This window comes from Phaethon lepturus, unplaced genomic scaffold (genome assembly GCF_000687285.1).
Source record: "Phaethon lepturus isolate BGI_N335 unplaced genomic scaffold, ASM68728v1 scaffold8033, whole genome shotgun sequence".
Classification (NCBI taxonomy): Eukaryota; Metazoa; Chordata; class Aves; order Phaethontiformes; family Phaethontidae; genus Phaethon; species Phaethon lepturus.
Window position 1 is genome coordinate 1,991 of NW_010526907.1, and position 8,109 is coordinate 10,099.

The 8,109-nt window shown below is 44.6% G+C and overlaps 1 long non-coding RNA gene across 1 annotated transcript in view; it reads left to right on the forward strand.

Moving 5' to 3' along the window:
- The window catches only part of LOC104617790, a 4,016-nt gene extending 1,903 nt beyond the window's left edge, over positions 1 to 2,113 (forward strand). The window contains exons 2-3 of the long non-coding RNA XR_738003.1: positions 921 to 968; positions 1,055 to 2,113. This is a non-coding gene — a long non-coding RNA (uncharacterized LOC104617790). The remainder of the gene's footprint in view (positions 1 to 920; positions 969 to 1,054) is intronic.
- The last annotated feature ends 5,996 nt before the right edge of the window (positions 2,114 to 8,109 follow it).

Below are 8,109 nucleotides of genomic sequence, written 5' to 3' on the forward strand. Positions count from 1 at the left end.
AGAAGCAACCAGCAACCAGAAATTGTGTAAAGAAAAATTGAACGTGTTTACTTTAAATACCAAAAATTTGAAGTTTGTAAAAACAGTAGTGCTTTAGCAGCACAATGAAAAGCAAAATAAAAGTTGTGCAATTGTTCAGCGTGAGTTCAACCGCCTTTCTATTATTAGAGCAGTTTTTAATTGGTGGCATATAGTCTCTTATACCTGTTTAAAAAAAGTCCTCAACTCAATAATTGTTTGAGCAGCTGTTAAATGTAGATAGGGCCTTGGATAAAGCATGAGTTTATCACTGGCAATACAGTAGCAATGTTGCTCTCTTAGAGATGGCCTGTGGATGATTTTCCTTGCACTGCCCAGCTCCTTGCAAGCTCCAATTATGTTGTGTAAAACTGCTCCAGAGAAATACGATATGACTTCTCAGATTCTTTTGCCCAAATGTGAATTAAAATGGGAAAGAATAAGCTTTTATGGACTTAACAGCTTTGTCCAGAACCTAAGCTCTTCCACCTTCATGCTAGCAAGACAAAGAGGAAGTGTTCTACAAACCTCTTCTTCCAGATTGTTTGAACTGATTTTGTTTTCATAATTTCAAAGGATAGCATTAGGCAGCCTGACTGGATCTCATTTCCCCCTTCAGCTGAAGGCTCCTTAAATTTCAGCTTGGTGCAGTGCCTGTATCTCTAGTTCTGCAGTTCCACAGAAGGTTAACCAGTAAAAACACAGTCAAGGAAAAGGTGTTGTATTTGCAGCTAGCTGTCCTTTCTGGAGTCACTGATGAAGAGCTGTAACAGTGCTTCACACACAAAGAACAAACCGAGAAAGCCTAGTTTTAGTTTGGGTGCAATAACTGAGCATGATTCCTGCAAATTTGTGCCTGTGTGTATAACTTCAGACAATTCTCACTATTTTTTCTTTTCCAGACTCCATGAAAACAGAAGGCTAGTTGGGATGGCAGTCAGACTAAGTGGGTGAGTTTATATATAAAACTGACTAACTTTGGATTTTAAATATTTGCAGATTTGTTAAATACAGAATTTCTTATTGGTGCCAACAGCCTGACTCCGTTGGTGTTTAAGTGGAGCTCTGGTATTCTAGTGCATTCTTTTACCTCTGCTTCTGTTGCGTTGCAAGCTGTGCTAGAGAAGACGTAGGAAATTCATTTTACCCAATCAGCAATTGTAACAATGGACTACAAACCTGCAGAGCAAGCCAGTTTGCTGGAAAACAGGAATTCCTGCAGCGCAGCACTTGTCACAGACTATCCAAAGAGGGCAAAGATTCAGGAAGGTGAATAAATTGAACATTGATTGAATGAGGTCAGGAACAGTCTCCCGGAGGAGAACCCTGCCCTAAAATACTACTTTGAAAGTATAAGCCAATTTAATGCGCAGATTAACCCTTCTCATTTGAGCAAACTTGTGTGCAATCCTGGATCTTTGCAGATCACAACCGGACACTTCAAAAACCTATGTACTATATTTGTTTAAAAAAAAAAATAAATCATAACTTGTCTTGTTACAGCTGTTACTTTTACCATTTCATTGAGAATATCTGCAACATAAATGTATATTTGACTTGAAACAGTATCATACACTTGGTATAATAACTCAGGTTGTCAACAGAATTATTCTGTGAGGCTCAATATTGCCTCTCCATTCTTCTCTGAAAAATGCATTAACCATCGCTGTCATTGCCAGAAATCAGTTATAGCCCAATTGTGCATTACAAAATTCTTGACCAAATATAATAATTGACCTAAATTATTATCCTATTTTTATCCTTATAGAATATTTAAGATCCTGAGCATCAGACTAGACGTTTGTAGTCTGGTGTTCATGAAAATCACATTGACTTGTTCACGGTTTAATCATTCTACATCTCAGTATTTTGTTTTCTTTTCCTTTTCCCTTGCATACGAGGGAGTATGATCAAGGTAATACTATGATCCAGTAATGCGCATGATGGTAAGGGTATGCCTTTAGTTGTTTCAGGAAAAAGCTGCCATTATCTGCTCTCCTTTACCCTTCTTGATAGTTTCAATAACATGCATAACATGAAGTGTTTGTAAATTGATACTAAACTGTTTGTGACCTCACCTAAATAAATTTTTATATATAAAATCTTCGCCTTCTTTTTTCTCCCTTGTTCTTATATTGCCGCTTCCCCTTTTGTAATCACTTTTTTCCATCACGTGACCTTTTACAAAGTTTCTGGTTTTCAGTTATGAAAGCACAACTGAATCTTAACTATCGACAGAAGACAAATTGGTCTTTGAAACTTGCTTTCAATATTTTGCATAAAGGCTTGATAATGTTGTAACTGTAGTTATCATAGCTTATTTGTCTTTGACAGTTGTTGAGACAACGATAGGTATCAGACCTTGATCTGTCTGAAAATGAAATAGCTGCTGTACTGAAATACCAGTATTTTAATGGCCTCCAAACTGGGACTCTGATCCAGTGAATGCTGAGCTGTCTGTATTTAGTACAGTAGAATATAGAGCACTCTGACAAATGGAATTACAAGTTATAAAAATACCTTTCATTGTTGAGAAGGGGCTTAAGCTCAATAATTAGATCCCTCATGACATTTTTCCTTTGTCCTGTTTTCTTAAGAAATCAGAACTCCATTACTTGCTGGTCTGTGCTGCATCTCTTCACTATCATTGCTACACGTGAACCACCATAGCCATCTTCTTCTGAGGAAGTGCTGTAATAGTGGCAGGATTTTGGGGGAGGCACAGGGAGAGGGTGATGGGGAGTGAGGAAGGGTGAGCAGACATTGGTCTCCTCAGTCCCACTGATGAATTGCACAAGTGTGGGTCTTAACCTACTGACTCAGAGCAGCAAAGCAGCAACAGTTTTGTTTTTCTTGCCCTATTTGGGAGCAGCATTCCCAGCTGGAGTCTGAAACACTTCCTAATGTTCTTCGCCGAGTCCTTCTGCCAAGAATTTGTTGGGTTGGTTTGTTACTCTCTCCAGTCTTCATGCAGTCTGGTGCCCTTCCTGGTATGCTGTCACCTCCCAGTTTCCTGGTTGCTACTGGTGCTAGGTTGGATCACCCTGTCTTCTGCGTCTGCTGTAGACAATTGCCAGGGCTCTGCCTTGCTTTCCAATGTCAGTGGCTGCTTTCAAACTGCTCTCTGCTTTCATAAAGAAACTTGCCTTTCAAATTATTAGCACTGGTGTTTTTACAAGATGTGGGACTTTCCCCTCCCCTCCTTCCTTTTTTTTTTTTTTTTTTTCCCCTTCTTCATAAACTTGGCCTTCATCACTGTCTTTGACCCACCCGGTAACTTCCCTATGGCACTCGTGCAGCCTTGCTTCAGCATTTGTTGTTGCACGTGTGCTTTCCCCCTCATTGCTGCGTTGTAAGCTTCTGCATCAAATTTCCTTGTCCATTAGTGTCTCATTAAAAGTTGCACTTCAATGGGTTTCTTCAAATTCCAACAGTTGGTTACTGCGTGGGTTTGTGTATGTCATTGGCACCGGGTGAATCTTACCTTTACGGCTCCCAATCTTGTCTTGCCCTCGTTGAGTCAGCGTGCTGGCGGTGTTGAAAGGGTGGTGCAGAATTGCATATCCTCTGCTCATCGCTGATTTATGACTAGATTTCTTTTGGTGATTACAAGCTAAGCTTGCTGTCATTTACATGGTATGGCAGGCAGCACGGAGGTGCTGAAGATGCCTGCTGTCTGAAGGCAGACGTTGAGGATAACCCTTTAACTACGTGATGTGTGAAGATAGAGCATGTGGTCAGTAAGAGGCTTAGCGTTGAAATGAACCATGATTCTGTTATTTTTTTCAGTAACTGTGATCTGCAGCAGAAATCAGTGATACACAGGAATTTTTTTTTTTATACTATTTTTCTAAGTCCTATTACTTAGCAGGGGGGGATGTCCTCTTTGGTGTTGCTGCAATTTCTTACACTTCTGTCAAAAAATCTTGAGCATTTGTACAGAGTTGCAGCAAAGCTTTTCACCAAGGCTGATGGATTTCCAATTGGGAATACTTGTAAAATGTGTGGGAATTTATTTGTTTGGGAGGACCATCACCTTATGGAAAAACAGTTTTCTGTCGGTTGAGTACAATTAAGTAGCATGTACTTTTGGGGGGTAATTTCAGATAAGTTTATTTTCAGGGATGTCTAGCAAGACAGGATTTTTTTTCACAGATGTGCTTTTTCATGTACGGGATTGATACGCATTGTTATTACAAAGAACAAATTAAAACCAGTGCAATAGGACTTTGACAGCACAAAATGTGTTGCAACTTAGGGATGTGACTAAAATACTTAAGTCTCTGAGCAAGCGGATGTGGCTGGGGAGACTAGAGTCAGGCTTCAGCAAAAATAAAGTCAAATAAATGGGGTTTCCAACTTCCACCTATGTGCAGCAGTTAGGTTTGAGATATTTGTAGCATCTGAAAAAATGAGACGGTGTTACTACTCTTCTGGCCTCACTAGTATAATGATGTGTCTTCAAAGGCAAGATGACAGCAGAACATGTTGCATGTGGGCCTGTCACATCTGCTGTGGAGCAAAACGTTACTTACCTGAGCTCTAATGAGATCCTGTTGGTTATTCGTGTGAATTCCAATTTAAGCTTAAACCATTGCTTTTCCATCTTCTTCTTTCTCCCATCAATTTGTTTTCTTCATTATAAAAACCTGGTGAACACAGCAAGGGTGTCCTCAGGGCCAGCCATGGGATGAGGCAGTGTCCAACCGGACTGTCTGCATGTACGGAGCCTTTCCCCACATGTAAGTAGTTCTGCCTAGGTAGGTATGGTCTAGCATGAAGACATTTACTATGTGTCTAAGCCTGCCCGGATGGAGTGCATGTGGGAGACCTTCCCAGCTGCCTGCAAGGTTTCATGTGTTTTTGAGAAGCTGGTGGCATTAACAACAAACCTTTCTGTCCACTCCTGTAGTAAAATCAAAACCAAAGCCTGGAGACTGTTGTAACCATTGAGGGGAGTGATGTGAGTCGGTGCTAACAGCCTAAGATGTTTGTGGAAATGTTGCCTAGTGAAGTTACCAAACATTTTGGGGGGTCATATGCTTAATAGGGACTGCAGCAAATAATGATGTCTATGGGAGTGCTTTTGGCAGTTCTTTCTACAAGGAGATTATGTCCTTGAAAACTCAGCTGGATAAACTGTAAAGGTAGATTTTGATTTCCCCCTCTTGTTTTGGCGTTCAGGTGTGTTACCCTATCACAAAGTTCGGTATGCATTAGTCCAGCACAATTCAGCACATACATTTTTCATTGAATCATAGAGTGGTGTATTGGGTTTGCATGGCAAGGTTTTGGTAGCAGGAGGGCTGCAGGGGTGGCTTCTGTGAGAAGCTGCTAGAAGCTGCCCCTGTGTCCGATAGAGCCAGTTCCAGCCAACTCCAAGATGGACCTGCCACTGGCCAAAGCACTGCTGGCCAAGCCCATCAGTGATGGTGGCGGCGCCACTGGGATAACATATTTAAGAAGGGTAAAAAAAAAAAAGGGAACAGCAATTGCAGCCTGAGAGAGGAGTGAGAACACGTGAAAACCCTGCAGACACCCAGGTCAGTGCAGAAGAAGGAGGGGCAGGAGGTGCTCCAGGCACCGGAGCAGAAATTCCCTGGCACCCCCTGGGGAAGCCTGTGGTGAGGCCAGCTGTGCCCCTGCAGCCATGGAGCTCCACACTGGAGCAGATCTCCACCTGCAGCCAATGGAGGACCTGACACTAGAGCAGGTGGATGCCCAAAGGAGGCTGTGACCCTGTGGGAAGCCCATGCTGGAGCAGTCTGTTCCTGAAGGATGGCACCCCGTGGAAGGGAAAGGGACCCAGGCTGGAGCAATTCATGAAGAACTGCAGCCTGTGGGAAGGACTCAACGTTGGAGAAGTTCATGGAGAACTGTCTCCAGTGGGAATGACCCCATGCTGGAACAGGGGAAGAGTGTGAGGAGTCCTCGCCTTGAGGAGGAAGGAGCGGCAGAGACAATGAGTGATGAACTGACCACAACCCCAATTCCCCATCCCCCTGTGCTGCTGGGGGCGAGGAGGTAGAGAAAATTGGGCGTGAGGTTGAGTCCGGGGAATAAGGGAGGGATGGGGGGAAAGTGTTTTAAGATTTGGGTTTAGTTCTCATTATCCTACTCTGATTTGATTGGCAATAAATTAATTTCCCCAAGTTGAGTCTGTTTTGCCCATGGCAGTAATTGCTGACTGATCTCTCCCTGTCCTTACATCAACCCACAAGTTTCTCACTATACTTTCTCTCCCCTGTCCAGCTGAGGAGGGGAGTGATAGAGCGACTTTGGTGGGCACCTTGCATCTAGCCCAGGCACACAAAAAAAATACCGCTGCCTTTGGGCCTCTGCCTCTTAACGCAGAAACCCCCCTGCCATAGGCAGCAACATCTCTCACTAGACCAGGTTGCCCAAAGCCCCATCCAACCTGGCCTTGAACACTTCCGGGGATGGTGCATCCACAACTTCCCTGGGCAACTAGACAGGGAATGGATTGAGAGGATTTGGGGATGCTGGTTGATGAGAAGCTCAACAGGACCCAGCAATGTGCATCTGCAGCCCAGAAAGCCAACTGTGTCCTGGACTGCATCAAAAGAAGTGTGACCAGCAGGTCGAGGGAGGTGATTCTGCCCCTCTGCTCTGGTGAGTCCCCACCTGGAGCACATTCAGCTCTAGGGCCCGCAACATAAGAAGGACATGAACCTGTTGGAGCGGGTCCAGAGAAGGGCCACAAAGATGATCAGAAGGATGGAACACCTCTCCTGTGAAGACAGGGTGAGAGGGTTGGGGTTGTTCAGGCTGGAGAAGAGAAGGCTCTGGGGAGACCTTATTGCAGACTTCCAGTACCTACAGGTGGCCTGCAAGAAAGCTGGAGACGGACTTTTCAGCAGGGCCTGTTGCAATAGAGCAAGGGTAACTGTTTTAAACTCAAAGAGGGTAAATTTAGGTTAGATATGCGCCATCCCCGGAAGTGTTCAAGGCCAGGTTGGATGGGGCTTTGGGCAACCTGGTGTAGTGGAAGGTGTCCCTGACCCACATGCAGGACCTTGCCCTTGGTTGCGTTGAACTTCATGAGGTTCGCATGGGCTCACCTCTCAAGCCTGTCAAGGTCCCTCTGGGTGGCATAGCTTCCCTCCAGCATATCAACTGCTCCACACAGCTTGGTGTCATCGGCAAACTTGCTGAGGGTGCGCTCAATCCCATTGTCCATGATGCTGACAAAGGTGTTGAACAATGCTGGTCCCCATAACAACCCCTGAGGAACGCCACTTATCACTGGTCTCCACTTGGAGATCAAGCCATTGACCACAACTCTTTGAGTGCGACAATCCAGCCAATTCCTCATCCAATGAGCGGTCCATCCATCAAATCCGTGTCTCTCCATTTTAGAGACAGAACATTGTGCGAGACAGTATCAAATGCTTTGCACAATTCCAGGTAGATATGTGAGTTGCTCTTCCCTTATCCACCAATGCTGTAACCCCGTTGTAGAAGGCCACCAAATTTGTCCGGCACGATTTGCCCTTAGTGAAGCCATGTTGCTGTCACCAATCACCTCCTTATTTCCCATGAGCATTAGCATCATGTCCAGGAGGATCTGCTCCATGATCTTGCCAGGAACACAGGTGAGACTGACCGGCCTGTAGTTCCCAGGGTCTTCCTTTTTCCCTTTTTAAAAATGGGGGTTATGTTTCCCCTTCTCCAGTGAGACTGCCACGACTTCTCAAATATGATGTATAGTGGCATAGCAACTTCATCTGCCAGTTCCCTCAGGACCCTCGGATGCATCTCATCAAGTCCCGTGGACTTGTGAACCTTCAGGTTCCTTAGATAGTCTCGAACCTGATCTTCTCCTGCAGTGGCCAGTTCTTCATTCTCCCAGTCCCTGCCATTGCCTGCTGTGACCCAGGCAGTGCGGCTAGAGCACTTGCCAGTGAAGACTGAGGCAAAAGTCATTGAGTACCTCAGCCTTCTCCATATTCCGGCTAACCAGGTCTCCCCTTTCCCTCCAGAGAGGGCCCACTTTTTCCCTAGCCTTCCTTTTATCACCAACGTACCTATAGAAGCTTTTCTTGCTGCCCTCAATGTCCCTGGCCAGAT